Source organism: Bombus impatiens, unplaced genomic scaffold (assembly GCF_000188095.3).
Source record: "Bombus impatiens unplaced genomic scaffold, BIMP_2.2 scf_1461, whole genome shotgun sequence".
NCBI lineage: Eukaryota > Metazoa > Arthropoda > Insecta > Hymenoptera > Apidae > Bombus > Bombus impatiens.
The window spans coordinates 183,000-199,792 of record NT_177880.1 but is presented as its reverse complement, the minus strand read 5'-3'; the positions used below and the strand labels follow the sequence as shown (position 1 = coordinate 199,792).

The 16,793-nt window shown below is 40.2% G+C and overlaps 1 protein-coding gene across 7 annotated transcripts in view; it reads left to right on the top strand.

Moving 5' to 3' along the window:
- Nucleotides 1–16,793, top strand: part of LOC100745350 (fasciclin-3) — a 347,287-nt gene that overhangs the window by 277,391 nt on the left and 53,103 nt on the right. The window contains exon 1 of one of the 7 annotated variants that reach the window (XM_033324118.1): nucleotides 5,004–5,022. The exons of the other annotated variants lie outside the window; for them this stretch is intronic. The gene's annotated coding sequence lies outside the window, so the exon portion shown is untranslated. Of the gene's footprint in view, nucleotides 1–5,003; nucleotides 5,023–16,793 lie in introns of those variants that run through there. 7 annotated transcript variants of the gene reach the window in all.

The following is a 16,793-nucleotide window of genomic DNA, read 5'->3' as shown; positions in this document are numbered from 1 at the left end:
GTCCAAACAAGCCCCGCAGCTGATTCTTCGACGTCCCGCTGTCTTGTCCCACGGTTCTCGCTCTTTCAACCAATATTTATCCCCCGTCCATCATTGCATTGTTACATCTTTGTGTTTGTGGTTGGTAGAAACACGGACGAGAGCAAACGAAAAGTTAGAGGAACAGAGTAAACCTGTGCGAAAATCGTTCGCCAAGATGTAACCGCGGGCAAACAATCGGACAAACGAATAGGGAAAAAGAGAGACAAACTAGGAATACAAAAAGAAAAAAAGAACACGTAAGTGAAAGAAAAGAAAATGAACTAAGGAACAAGAAATGAGTATAGTCTGAAATGGAAAGAGAAAGATAGGAGGGAGGTGGGAAAAAGGAGAGAAGGAGCCACGAACACTGTCGAGATACACTTGGAAAAGGCTGAAAGAATAAGACGGAGACGAAGAGCGACAGAAAGTTGGCAAGTCGGATAATGGCGAAGTTATGGTTGCAACTCGAACCTCAATCCTTGTATACTATCTTAGTATACGACTACGCTAACGATGCTTTAAGCCAGAGCGTAACGTAGCTACAGCTTGTCAGTTTTACCTTTCGACGACTTTAAACCGCCAGAATTTTCTTCGCTCGCTGTTCATATTCAAAGCATCCTCTGATGAAGAAAAGCGTGGATACTGGACATATTTAATCTTGCCATTTCCCGAGATTCTTTCGTGGATTGTACAGGAAAAGGATATAGGAATGGCTATGCAGAAAAGAAAGCTTTCGGGACGAATGCTCGCGAATGGACGATATCAAAGCAACAAATGCTTAATGTTGTTAATAAAATAGTATAGTGGCAAGTGAATGGAAGAAAAAATGTCAGGAATTTCCATTAGTTTTTCAGAGTAGTAGATTTTTAATTTAACGAAATACATCTCTGCTTAAAGCACACTTTCGTCGAGAAATGTCTCTGAAAAATAGATGAATTATCATCCGCATGTTTCTTGCACGAAATTATTGTTCGTAGACGACGCTGTGATTTATCGATCAGCTGTCGAGGGAATGCAAGGACCGACAGTTCTTGCTCCAATTTATAACGATTGGATAGATAGGTCAACGATTTCCGGGCTGAAGTGCAAGTGGAACGAGAATAATGGACTGGAAGCTTTGCTTTATTTGATTACCTGCTCGTGCCGCTTACGCATCGTCGACTCCTGGCTTCGCTGAATCGTCCATTTTACATTTCGGAAGAAGCCATCGCGCGCGAGATCCTTCGAAAACTTACATGGTCGCCCTGTCACGTGCTTGTCGCATTTTCAGGACATATGTATTTACTTACAGTCGCTTACATTTAAATTGCAAATATCAATTTGACGTTGATGAAGCTATGAAATAGTAACGAGGGTGGTTGAAATCGTAACTGAACTGCGTCACGAACCTACAACTCGTTTCTAACTTGATAATTTTTATTTCTTCTTCATTTGAATGATTTCTTACAAAGTATGGTATTATGTATTTTGTCATATACCTTCCATTTTGATCTCTCTGGTGCAACGTTGGATTCTTGTTGCCAAATATTACTCTACGTTTTGTATATTCTATCTTATTGCTCGTATATCCTGTGATAATAAAGAACTGAGAGGATAAAAGTCTGAAGTCCTAGATATCTCTCAGCACCGAGTCAGTCTCTACAGACAAAGACAAAATACCACGGTGACCCAAGACGTTGCTGCGTCAATCAGAACAGCTACTTGATTTATACCCCAGCCATATCACGAAGACTACTGATCTTCCCCGATCAGATACCTGAAGAAAGAATCGTAAAACTGCATTTCACGGTTGACGCCGGGCTCGATGGCCCGCTATCAGACCGCGATATTAAGTTTCGACTGACCCTTCAAGGGAGGAACGTTCATAGAGTTTACACTGAGCAGCGGTGAAAATTTCCCGCGGGAAATGGAACGAAGTAGGAAATATCGTCGTTTCCATATGCGCGCCACGTACGATGGCGTGCACATACACGCGAAAAGACACAGCTAATTCACGTGATGAAGTATAATGTACATACACGTTTGATCGTGCGTTCTGTCGGAAGTTGGCCGATCACCGACGCAATCCATTAACAAGTTATTGCTCAATAATCGCGTATGTAATTACCAGCACGGCATAATTAAACGATGAAAACAACAAAGCAACCTCTACGAGGATAACGCAAGAGATGCAGTCCGTGGCATTTGAATTAACCATTTAATCATTTCGGTTGGTTCGATGAATTTATGAATTTATTAACATCGAGAATTGTCGAATTGGAAGGTTTTTAATCAGCGTTTCTTCGCGCAATAATTTACCAATCAACAGCGTTAGAGAACTGACGAGTTACAAATTCCAGGCTATAATAAACTTCTACAATTTTTCAACTTTGTGCCAAATAGAATGATCAGTTAGTTTGTACTTTATAACACGTTTTTATTTACACGTGCGCTTTCGTATTTCTTTTCTTACTACTCTTATTTTATAAGCTGCGTTTCAAGCCACATAATAATTCTTAAAGGCTTCAACAATTCATCGACATCGTTTCCCATACGTGTTTTAATACTTGCAAACGATTCCATCATCGAAATTGTCACGTAAAATTAATGATAAAAAAGGAGTAGCTAAGCAATAACTTAACTTGACTGTACTTTTATAATTTTGTAGACTTTTATTCACGAAGATGATTAAGTATAATATTACAATGAAGTAGCGAAGTTAAAAATAGTTGTTCAAATCACGGCCAAAATTGCACACAAGATTAGTCTCGTGGTCGAATGCTTGCGGTTTTTATACGTTGCGTTTGTAAGTGTTGAGAGGATCCTGATTGCACTACGTAATGGGGAAAGTGTAACGTTGGGCCATGTACAAAAGTCAAGTCAAAGCCTAACGGTTCGCTATCAGATAATATGGAATGACGTAGATTTGGTTATGGTCTTTGTCACAAAATCATCCACCTATAACCACCTAGGCTTCTCAACTGCTAAGAGTCCACGTACGATCCGTCAGAATCGAACTGCATAATAGCTAAACAACGTATTTAAACCGCGTATCGACTATGCAAACTGAGCTGATCGCGTTGGACCAGTTGCCGGGAGCAACGATCGAGTTATCGTGATTTGCATTGGGTCGATAAACAGCGGAACAATTCCGTAGCGTGGCAAGGATCGTTCTCCATCGTCCATGGAAAGTATCGCCGAGAAACATTGAACCGGCCGTTCTGTCGCCGGCTGAAAGTTGCTGTCATTTCGGGACCCGTGGCAACGTCTAGGTGGTTATCAACGTGTTAAACTACGTAATTCTGCGCGAGGCATAAACTTAATGCCGTAGTCCCCCGACTCCGGTTCTCTCTCCTTCGGCGCACCCATAACCGAGCTATGACGGGTTATGCAGCAGTGTACGTACGTGTATCTCCATACGGTTGCCACAATCGGAGCGAACAGGCTGGATAATCGCGCGTGCTTGCTCGCGTAACTTCTCGTGGGAAATTGTCGAGAGGCGAGCGTATCGCGCGGATACGAAATCTCGTTTGTGTTGTCGAGCAAAGTGGTAAACGCGCGCGAGCGCTGCATCTCACAGGGCGAACGTTAGGTAGAGTAAAGGCATTTTTTAATAAAAAATGACGAATGATGTAATTATGTACGAGAACTATGGGAAGAAATTTAATAAGTTGAAGAAGAATTATTCTTGTTGATTTTGCAATTTTTATGCTACTTAATAACTAGAGGACAGTATTTTAACATTAACCTTACCAGGCCTGGTCAAGTGACCGGTTTGAAAATATAATTAAAAATTGTACTTTCGTTGTTATTTCTTTTGTTCGTCTAACTTTATGTAAATTTCTATATCAACAAAAATTGATAAATCGATTAAACAGATAATATAAGAATAAGAAGAAGAAGAACTGGCAAAGTTAGTGTTAATGTACCTAATAATTGAGAAGAAGACTCGTTAAATCGAAAGATACAAGTCGTTTAGAAATAACTGATAGATCCACGTAGTTGACATTTTTGAAACGTTCGAAGAACTGACAAAATTGTACATACGTACGTTTGATGCTAAAGTGAAATGACAGGAGAGAAATTGATAATATAAAATTGATTAACGATATATTACAATTTAAAACTGTTCTTCAGTAAAACATGAAAGATGTGATTTATTATTCTTTCGTCCTGTGAACTTGAAATAGAAAAGGGAAAGAAAAGTTGTAAGTAATATGATAGCGGGAAGAATAGTGGAAAACTTATATGAACTGGTGGAAAGAAACGAATATTTCGCACGGTGGCTGGCGGCTTGTAAATTCGTGGAAGAGAATTATTGCGGTTGACGATATTTTTATGAAGGTCTTGGGCTGCAAGGCGGCGACACATAGTTCACAAGGGTGATAAAGTTTCAATTGCAAAAACGGCAAGTCGTTGGCGATGTTGAAACGTCAACTCGAGAAAAAGCTTATGAATATTTAACAAACAGCCTGGAGCACGAAGTTATCCCGCGTACTTTTCGACGTCCCATGGCTCTCAGGCCCTGTTGAATCTTTTAATTATTCTCGCCTAACTTCTACGAGCAATTGACCAGTTTGCGGCTGGTCGAAACTTTTTGCAGGAATAAGAATGAAGCCCGTTAGAAAGCGGGAACGCGGTCCTTAACCTGAAAATTCTATCATTGTCGTCAGTTTTCCCGCGCGACGAGAGAAGAATTTTACAATTTCAAGAAATACTTCTTCCTCCCTTTTGTTTTCACTGAATGCGGAACTTGAGTTTAAAATTTTAATGAAATTTCATTTCTCCGGTAATAACCTAACTGGTATTATTTTGAGTTTGCGTTAAATTGTTGGCAAAAGTTACTATTTCAATTCATCAGCCTATTAAAAATTCTTAATCTTTTTTTCTAACACTGGCTAACGATAAAGATATCTCGTTTCCGTAATTAATTAACTCTTTCTGTTTCAGGTAATCGAGATCGTTTAACCAATTACGAAAACCAAGTTAGATGCATCAGAGGATAGAATGCACGTGAATAACGTAAGTGAATCTAAAACCGGAACACCTGTCATGAACTCGTAACATTCGCTATTACAGTGATATACAATACTCTTAAAACAGTCTACGTTTCGTTACGTGACACAGAGCATAAAGTAGATCATTCGTCTGTATTTCGAAATCCTCGTAACTCCGTTGTGTTCCAGCTTGATAATAAAGCTAGAAGATTGTACACGCGAGCTTTATCCTATCCTACACGCATTGCGATGAAACATTCATTGCGAAGACAGAAGCAGCGATAGAATATTCACAGTAATATTAACGATGAGCGTACAAAGATTTTTACTTGGCATATTAATCGTCAAACCGTGTGGTAATATAAATGTCCATCGCTAAAAACCACTCTTATCGCATCGCACATTCTCTATCGTTTCTTTATCGCCAACCACCACTTCTACTAGAAACATTCCAATTTCTATCATTGTTACACGTTACGTTAACACGTAAGCTGTACCATAAACACGTCGATGTACTTTGAGATACATTTTGCAGCTACGGTATTTAACGAGAGTTCCGATCGAGACAATCATTCACAGAACGTTTGGTGAATCGGTTGTGCACATTTATGGGGTGTTCCAAAAGTTCTCCCATGAGAGACAATATCTTCTGATACTTGGTAATTCACGGACAGCGCAAGAAACCGCTTCCAATTCCCGTTAATTCTACGTACGGCGATGAAAACGGCGCACGATCGTGCGGAGCGTTTGATCAGGTATCCGGGCGTTGTTTTTCCACGCGGGAGATTTCCCCGTGTATCGAGTTGGATTGCTCTCCGTTGGAATTCCCTTGGGCGGTTTCTGCCGCCGTGAAAAACACCGTGGAGGAAAAACGGGCAGAGTTTGCGGGCGACTTGATACAGCAAGCGTGTTGGAAAAACTAATTCCACCGATACGGCACGTGGAATTTTGCGACGAACCGAAACCGATCGCGCGACGATATCGGAAACAGAACCACTCGCCGATTCTCGAGGTAATCGAGATATTTCATTGTCGAGGGAAAAACCAGAGGAATGGAACCAGGCTCCTTGGGAGTTCGCTTGTTTTACCTGCGAATTAATAATGCGAGCCGTTTGTCGGCTGTATGGCCAAGGTAAACCTGACTCTCGCCTTTATTGAAAACGAAACTTATCGAGGACGACCGAACTTCCGGCCTGTTTACCTTGCCTTCTACCTTCGCCATGCAACTGCCGAGTGGATTTTGTGACGATGCTTCACGAAACTTCGCCACCGGGATTGCCGACTTTAATTCCTCGTTTGGAGCCCGGTAATTGAAATTTAGAAGGTGAAGGGGACAGAGGGGAAGATCTCCGGAATGATAAACGCGTTTTGTACTTTTAAGAAGTAATGCAGTTGTGTCAATGCTTGAGTGAGAAGAAACTGGATAAACGTTTGTTAGTTTACAGCGTCTTTATCGCATATTCTATTGCATAGATTGCGTCAAGATACGAGTACAGTGAAACTTCGTTTATATAAAGACCATTTGTTCGAACGAAATTTTGGTATCTAATGGACGATTAAGTGGTATATAAATGAAAAAACGAACAAGCGGGTGCATAATTTATATTTCTATCTTATTTGAGATTAATATACTACTATAACTGGTTGAATATCATATATAGAAATGCTGGATCACCATTATCAGTGTTCAATATTAGGTAGCTTTGAAGGTAAACGGGATCGATCCAATATAAGCGGCAGCGTATGCTCAACAGACTGAACAAACATATCTAGAATCGATTAAACATACTTAATGCTTTGGATTCAAAGACGTGGTAATGGTAACGTATATTGGTACGGGTACTCGGGTAGCCTAATCGTATTTCCACGAAGACTAGCTATTTAACGAATGTATTTAATTACTTACCAAAGTCTGGAAATACGTATGTATTAGGTCGTCTGAAAAGTTTCTTTCGTTTTATAAGGAAATAATGGATTTCCCGTTTTATATTATTTTATCGAATTACGTATGATCCATTTTGTTCTATCAAAATAAAGATTACAACGTTCGACAGATTAGGTTTCGTGTTTGTATAAAGATGCATCGTTATAAATGACGTGTCTGTAAAAGAAAGACACTTTTCGGACAACCTAATACTTGACGAAATATAATCAGACACGACCGTATTAAATCATATTCGGTAATTGGACAAAACCAACGTAACAATTCGCATACTTTCGGTATTCAGAATCTATTTTTCATCGAAATTTAGACCGCAATGTTACAAGTCACCCTATAAATCAGCCCCGCGCAGGTATGTTGCATCATCACTCTCTGTAATAGAACCCTTCGCTATGCGATAGTTCAGCTATTAGTTCGGCGAACTACGAGCTCTGATCGCGTAATTACTTCTTACGGTACCTGCAAAAACATGACCAATCGCATAATAATCATATCACGTCGATTATACAAAAATAATCCATTTCGACCTCTCACCTCGGAAAGAAGTTTAGCACTGGAACACGAGAGACATTAACATCTTCACTACAATTTCCTAATAAACGTGAAAACTAGTTTTCGAGCCTCTGAACCAAACATCCCATTCGAATAATTCCAACATCATCGAAAACTTTCATTAGAAGAGCTTCTCGTATGCTTTTAAGCTTCAATTAAAACCTGTTCGAAAAGAAACGCGCGAAACACAGGTGCGCGGGTGTATCGAGAACTCTGAGAAGTATTCGCTAGGCGTTTCACGTTTCAGCGCGAACAGGGAGCGAAACCGTAAGCAAGGAACGTCGTTCTAACTGAACTTTCCAACAGATCAAACATCTGTCGCCAGCTCGATGCCAGCGGAATCCATTTATCCTCCTCTGGCTTGGCCAGCGAATAATTATATTCAGCAGGGATCGGTTTTAAGAGGCGCATGCCTTCTCTCTCTCTCTCCCTCTCTCTCTCTCTCTCCTTCTCTGCCTTTATTTCTCCTTTGTCTACCTTCGTCGCAGACCTGCGAAATCAAAACTTTCTGACCTAATAAGGTATTCGTGGTGTGGCACGGTATTTGTTCTTCGAGGTTACCGGCGTTGCAGCGGCTTATGCAAATCCGTGAAAACGGCCAAAGACCTGCGAGTCGTCAAAGGGAAACGGAGATCACGAGAAGAGAAATGTAGCATCTTGTAAGAATCGGAAGTTTGCTGTATTAATTGCGCCTGACGGGAATGAACGTCGTCGATCGTAGTTTGATATCGTTGTTCTTGATCGAAGAGCGATCGAGTGTAATTGTGGTTGTGAAATCAGTAGATGGTTATAAGAAAGAAAATCGATCGCTCGATGATATATTAGAAAATGGAATTTTCATTTCGTTTGTAATTTCAGTTTAGTTAATTCATGTAAAATTGCATTTATATTGTGATCACCAAAAAGGGATTCCACGAATTCGTTCAATACCTTTTTCCTTACTATTTCTTTTTCTATATAAATTCTACAACCTTATAAAGTTTGAAAAAGTTGAAATATTCTACATATCTGCGTGATAAATTGTTCTAGTCAGATTATAGAAATTCCTTTTGTGCCTCCGGTTCGTGTTGTCGGCTTCTTTAACGTATCTGTTATTCCGATACAAGTTCTACAGATTATTTCTCTGTTTGTTTCTTGACGAGTTCATTTCTTGCCTTTTGATCCGTTTTAAGGCAAACGTGTCTCGTATAGTAGAAGAAGGATCGTCCGAGTAATTTTCTATTCGAATCTTCCCCCGCTCTTTTTCAATTTGAAACATTTATTTGGTCTCGCCACAACGTCCAGCCGAGGAGATAAATTTTGTCAGAGCACAGAGAAGAAAAGATGTGGACTGGTGAAATTTTCTAGGAGTTATGCAAATCAGGAAGTAGGATCAACGGATGAGAAACGAAAACAGTAAAAGTATTATAGAGATGTTATATTACAGGGAGATAGGAAAGCACTCGTGCTTAATTGCGCACACGCGACACCGACGTTATGATAATAACCACGATAAGAATGCGCAAGTTCTGTGACCTAATGAGATATTCATTTCGTTGGAAATTATGCCCCGTTTGCACATACAAGCGTCCCGCGAAATACCTCCCTCTTCCGGCAATGAATTTTAAATACAAACTTGAAAACAAGAGAATGTTCATTGAAAAACACAGAATCAATTGATACGGTAAAAAAAAAAGGAAATTACAAATTACACACGTTAAAAATTAAATGCATCTACGTTGAATGGCTGAACATACAATAGGTGAAATTCTGCTTTAGTCTGGCATTCACTTCGTATCAAAAAGTACTTAATTGCCGCGTAGTTATGAAATTTTCTGAATAATACATACAGGCAGCAACTATTATTCTATGGTTGGTAAAATAAATTGTTAGAATTAACAAGCTCACGAATTTGTATACTACAGAAAGGTATATCATTCATATAGCAATTCGCACGCAATTTTCGTTCTATTTCGTAATCCTAACTGTACAAGTACGGTTGTACTATGAGCAATAGCTACGGTGCAAAATATACAAATTATGTTTTAGTAGAAATTGTATCGCTTTGACGAAACAAGCCCTCGTTTCCCATTAACTTCAATAACGTTCGCAATCAAAAATGAAAAAGAAAGAAATTCTATCCTTTCATTTAGATCGTATACTCTAATGAAACTGCGACAGATAAATTAAACTTTAATACGACGTAAAATCATTATGCGTCGCAAGCATGCCATCCATTTATCGTTCTCGGATCATTTTCCACCCCGTAATCGTGACTAATCTTTATGAAACACGCGGCAAAGAAAGAAAAGGGGTCAAATGCGTGACATGAGTCAACCCCTACGAAAAAACAGAAAGAATGTATTATTTAATTATACTGTGTTTAATTTAATTATATCATATACGATGTAACGAACGAATTACACCGTATTTGTAAAGAATAAAAAATAAAGAAAAATAACAGTCATTTTAAATATTTTTTAGAAAAAAGTCAGTGTTTGAGCAAACATTAATTTTCATTTACGTGGAAGCCAGTTAGCGATAAATTGGGAAGAAATTTGTAAAAAAAAGAAACGACTAAAAAATATTCATTTTTGATTGCTCTGATTACGAATAATCATTACGAATAATTCCAATTTCTTTTTCGATTACCGCTAACCATTATCGACGAGAAAAATTCTGTCTGCTTGTATTTGGCTACTACTGCTATTAAAAAAATTATATAACTTTTTAATGAAAGTTTTGAGGTTGAATTTTAAGTTTTAAAAGAAAACGAAATATAGAACCTGATAAAAAAAAGAAGAGAGAAACTTTCGGAAACTTTTAAAATTGGGAAATAAAACTGTGTGCAGATACCTTTTGACGCCACTGCGTTTTCAGAAACGAGATATACAGGGAAGTTAAATTAATCAGAAATCAATGTAAAACAGTCAGATCGATGGCGTTCCAACAAGAAAAATTCTTCGGCGTGTTTCGTATCGTAACGAGGGAAACTTTCGCGACCTGATAAGATATTCCTGTCGGTATACGGTATTTGACGCTTTCGTGGACTTATGCAAATCCACGGAAACCGCGACGTCGCGTCGGGCAGAGAAGGCAGAGGGAGAAAAAAAGAAGAGAAAGAGAAAGCGGAAAGGGGGGACGGAAGCGAAACGAGAAGATGGAAAGACGAACGACACGCGCGGCTACAAACGGTTGCATGATAATTTCAAGTTGTACGAGTTACACACGCGTGTAAATATTTTACCGCACAGATGTCGTCGGATATTGTGAAATATTCCGTAGCCACGTCTGATTTCGAGAAAGCGAAACGATATATACCGTTTTTCATATTTAATTTTCCAGCGTACTTTGGAACAAATGAAAACGACGTGCAATTTCAGGATACACGCGTAGAACCGCGATGATAACCTTGGACTTTAGTAGGCATACCTTTTTTGTGAATTAAAAAACATCAACTTTTTATTGCGTTGTTTTGGTAAGAAAAAAAATAGAACGGAGCAGCAGTAAAACGTCTGAATTTTCTTAACGTTGATTAAACTTTTTATTTCGCTTTCTCCCTTAAATTTCTATTTCTCTGCCACTTAGTTTTTAAACAACCTACGGAACGCGTTCTTAAATTCAAGAATAACGATAATCTGATCGTTCGGAAAACGTATATTTCGTTGGCTATAAAACCTTGGTAAAAACATGAATCGTTTATTAACGTTATTGTATAAAAAAAAATGGTAAAACGATTGAACGATCGTAAAACATAAAAATTTTGCTGAGTCGGTAATTTATTCTTGGATAAACGGATGTTACGCAACAAGAGGCAGTAGTAATATCCCGAATGGATCGGACAAAACATCTCGCCAGTCATTTCGAGACGCGAATGTAATCCTCAAGATTCAAGTACCTACAAGTTTAAGAACGGATGGGGAGGCGTAATAACGAAAGTGGCGATAAAATGCGAAACGATATCGGTGAATCAGTGAATCGGTGGAAGAGAGACCGGGTTGATTTACAAGAAGGATTATTAAGTCAGCACGTAAGCTCCTTGAGTTAGCACATAATCCGTCCGATGGATATAGTCGGTTTACAAGGCGCAATATCTCGATTTTAGTACTACAGAGGTTGAACTGGTTGGTGGCTGAGTCGGGAATAACAATCCGAGAATAGATAGGCAGTGGATATATGGATTATACGGAGAGAATTATACGACTTGGACCGTAACGTCTTCGAATTTAATGCAGAAGCGACGAGGCCTGCCATAGCCGCCAGCCATTCCCCATGAAACCCGATCGATGTTTAATTTCCTACGATCGTCCTTGTCGGAATAAAAGCTTTGCTCGTTGCCTCTCTGCTTAATTCACTGGCAAGTGGTTCGGTTATATCACCGTTGAATTTCTTACACAACCGATCTCCTTTCGTCGATCTTTCTCCATTTAATTCCCGCGACACGCTTAAAAGGTTTTAACTTGGAATTTTATATTCTGTGCGTTTATACTTGGAAATTAACCCTTTGTGGCCCAATGACATTTTGTTCCGAATGATTTATACACGGCGAACGCAGTGGCTCGCGAAAGTAACTTTTACGCCCAATAACTTTATTATATTCGTTTCTGTTGAATCAATTTGTTTATTGCAAGCAAAAATCCTGCAATAAAATGGAATATCGAGTCTACACAGGACCGTAAAAAGTATTTATCTGGGAATTTTTACAACCTGAACGTACAAATATATTTATACTACGAATAAAGAGAAAATATTCGAATAAAATTCTCCCGCGAATTATAAATTCGCCAACTAACAATTTTTATCAAACTGCTCGTCTACGTTTCGTTCAAAAATTCGATAGTCGAATTAGTTTCAACATTCTGAGAAGGGTTTTCGAGTGCAGCGCGCCTAAGGGGAAGTTCTGCCGGCAACGAAAGCTAAAACACAGCACGTTTTCAGCACAGAGACGAGGCAACTTGTCAAAGTGCAATACTCGGCCCGTACGAGCAAACAAGACGCGCACCTCGTATCCTCGGAACTGCGTCGCGACATTCAACAGCTAATTACTCGGCTTCTCGTCAAACCGAATTCCAAATTTGCCATGATATCAGCACGGAAATTAGAGAAACTCGCGGGGTTTGCCCGTGGACATTCGTTTGATCCGATCGTACGTTGCAAATTTATTTCCTCCCATTTCACCTCATTAACTGGAGAATTTGGAGAATTCTTTCTAAATCGCTTTAATTCTTCCTTGCACGCATCCTTGATAGAAGTGTATGCAATCCTTGATTGGAAATGCTTAATTGTTCGAAAGTAGAATTTAAGATCGATTACATGGAAGCTGAAACAACGCTTACGTCGATTACCATTTTAACTTGTCGATTATGAAAAATTACACGAAACCAGGTGAAGACACTGCAAGTCGCTGAAAAGTTTGAGGTGGTTTGTTATATGTGTTAGTTTATTAAAGAGACGAGTGATAAAATTGTAATAGTCAGTGTATATTAAAGTCGCTTTAAGTATGCCACGCTATACTGATTCGCTATAAGGACTCGTTACAATGACTGTCCTAGAGAGCACGTTCGTCTATTTTAACTACAGCTGTTATTATAAAATGTTCGAATGTAACTCCGGTTGACGATTACAAACAACAGTGATAATATTTTGTCCGGAGTTGGTTTACCTTTGAACGTAGCAAACCAAAATAACGTTGACACTCCAAGACACAACAATACGAGTCTCTTCCGATTCGAAGCTTCCGTTGACTCATGTGCCGCCACAAGCTAATACACGAGTTGCATAGACACCGATCTGTCAAATGAGTAACGCGACTGCATCAACAGAGAATATTATTGTAGCATTTGGTGGTACACCATGTGAATATGCAATCTATTTCGTGGCATTTATATAGAAATGTTGTGTGAGACTTAATTAAACGTAAACAGTAGCTGTTGAAGTAATAGATGAGAAAACGTTGACCGTGTGGTATACCCCTGGAGCAGGAAGAACGTGAAACGCGTGTAAAATTTATATAAATGGAATTTATATCTTCGTAAAGTAACGCATTGGAATAGTTTATCAAGATAACTAATAAAAATCGCAACATCGAGATATCAGAGAGCCAAAATCCTGTAACTCGGTTAAAATACACGACCAGAAGCTTCTATTTCCATCGTAAAACAATCGCGCTACGTTTCTCATTTTCACAATTCCCTATACGACGAAACATTGCCAGGGAATCACGTACGGTAACATACGGTGTATACCTTTGACAAAATATTCAAACGTTCAGCGGCGAGCAAATAGTGTGTGTGTCAAAGCCGATCATTTCGTGGCATGCGTCACGCCAGATGAATATATCTCGTTCGGACACAAACAGCGTAAAAACCGATATCTAATAAACAAAAAGGGTAGTTGAAGCGACAGCGAAATGAAAGTACGAAAATATCTACTATGTTGAAAAAAAAAAAAAAAGGAAAAGGGGAAGCAAAAATAAACCGAACGACGACAACAATAACGACAAAATCGATCGATGTACATAAAAATCACGCTCAAATTTGGAACTATCAAATTGTTATCTGGTTGGGACTCCATGGCAATAGCGGGCAAAACTGAATAACGAAAAAGCGTGGAAAATTCGGCGGGATGAATGTTGAGAATGAAAGAGAGACGAGGTGCGAGTGTCGTCGGCCGAGGCGCGCACAAGTTCGAACATCGAAACGGTATAGTCGGTGAAAAACTCATCGTTTACACGTTTCCAGGAACGTGGAGAGGCGATCGGTATGCGCGACAGCATCCACGAGGCGTCGTCGTGCATATAAAACGTTCCTCTCTTGCATTATACCTGTTTGTTCGTTTCCATGCTGTCTGTCTCCGTTTTCGTTCTCTTCGTTTCTCTTGCCCCTCTGTGTGTAGCGGCTTCCGCGAGTCGCGGCTTACGTTCGCGTGCGGCGGTTGCACATTCCGTTTGCGACGCGGCCCCTCTTACTCCTGTGATAGAATTACCTGCACCAACCGCAATAACAATGTTGCTGCTTAGTCGGTATTACTTATATCAGGTCGACGAGTTACGAACATGTCGGAGGCATTCTAACAAACTCCACGACTTCGGTTGCATTTTCGTTCTCATCCATGTGCCATATAGTTTGCACCTTGACGTCGGGACACGTCAGAACGCGGAATAGTTCGTTCGAATACGACTCGAGTCATCTTTTTCGTTTTTACCAACGAGGCAGTTCAACGCGTATGTATCGGCGAATTATTTAGGGCGCCGTAGTGGACTTGGTGCGACAGAAACGGAGGGAAGAAAGTAGTTGACATCGTTTGGAAGATATTAGAATATACACTCCGTTAACGCATTTTCTTCTCTCTCATAAAAGATGCGATAATGGAGCTATTGAGAAGCCACATCGATCAACTCGGCAAGTAGAAAAGTAGAGAAATCGATAATATTGCAAGCACCGTCGTTTTACGTATATCCGAGAATTTATTTTCCTACGAGAATCGATCCAACCGTATCAGAAAAACAGAAAGAGGGCGTAAGCAGCGTCGAGTATCCAAAATCTGAAATCCGTTCTCATAAAGTCGAAACAACCAGAACACGCGTTTCCTTATCTGCGGAACCTCAACGTCGAAGTACACCGGCGCTCTCCGAAAAGTTCTTCCCGTTCAATCCAGCAAAGTACATACATACGAAGTGACACGAAAGTAGAGCGTCTTCGGGGGCCAAAAGTTCGCCGAGTCCTTTTACATAAAAATCGCGGAGCTATGTACGAAGATACGTGGCCGTATCGCGATGCATCACCCACGCAGACAAGTTGCTGTTCTGGCTGGCAATAGATGGGCTGGAAAGTTTCCCGTGGAAAATCGAGTCTCCCCGTTGAAAGTCACAGGATGGAAACAGCTGTACGCTTCTCGTCGTCTTCTTTGGCGAGAAACGGTCGTTAAGACGAAACTATCGACCGATAAGCAGACCGAAATACGTTACGTTCACGGTAATATCTGTTGATGTGCACGCATCATGGTATCTCGGGCTTGTTATTAGCCGTGCCTGTGAGATTAGGTCGGTCTGGGCCCGAGATATGCCAGCATGGCTGCCGCTCGATCGTTAGGAACAGAGAGAACGGAGACAGGAAGATTACGCGCGAACTATAATTGCAGTTACGTCGCCGGAATTATACATTACCAAAATGATTGCTAGCTAACGGTTACTCTCCTGAGTCTGCTACGCGGATATTAATCATTTCGACGAGACATTAATTACTCCCGTGTTCCATCGCGCGTCTTATTTCACTGTTGTTCATTCGTTCGATTAAATATCCTTTACGCGGATTCGCCTCGCTTCGTTTCACCGCGTTCTACGATTGCAGAAGGAAGAGACGAACGCGTGAAATTGGAAATGTATCGCTCCTCGTTATATGCAATATGCAGCTTGAAATATGTTGAGGTTATTAGATGTATAAACAGAGAAACGCGTGGATAAATTGTAAAGTAGAAAATATATTTTAACACAGTAGTGTAAGTACAAGTAGGAATATAATTTGAGCTGGTCCAGATCCGCGCGCTAGCAGTGTTACCCTATAACTGAAAACCCCCAAGCTTTTGTCTATTTTCTATACGCTATTTTTGTCTTTTGTCTATAGGCTGTCGATGGCTTCAGTGCTTGAGAAAATTAAAAAGGCCAGATGTAGAGTTTTCTTAGAAGTGGTGACCATTTCAACAAAATATACAGATTTTACAGGTCAAATGCGAATCATCGTTATTGGCAATGTTTCATTAGAGGAATAAAAATAATATTCGCTACGACGTTGATACGGAGATCTGAAAGCTTCGCGTGGATTTATTGTTTGAATTTAGAAAAATAGCGTGGAGCCAAGTTAATCAACATTCGTTCACTCTTTCGAGAACACAGCAGTAGGAATTCAGCGTAAAATTGTTAAAGTTTTTGAGGACGAAAATAACAGTGAATCGATATACCGCTTCCTACGTGTCGTCTCCCACCAAGTGCTATCGTAACAGAATTCCCTGCCCCAGGCACACGAAGCCTGGGTCAAATTCCATTGTCCTCGGGAAAAGTGCGTAAAGCTCATTAGAGCAGCGTCAACGAAGTCTGGACACGTAGCCGGCACTGTCTCATAACTCGAGTATTGTCCGCTCGACCCCTTCGTGAAGCGGCTGAACGCAGCTGTAACAAAGTTGACCGGTCGCGTATCTCGTTCGCGTATCACGCATAGAAGAGCCAAATCCTGAGTACCCGGTTGACGATGCGTCGACATACACGAGAATCGCATCCAGCCAGCAGCGTCGCTGCCGGCTGAGGGTCCAAAGCACTCTAAAAAATCCAA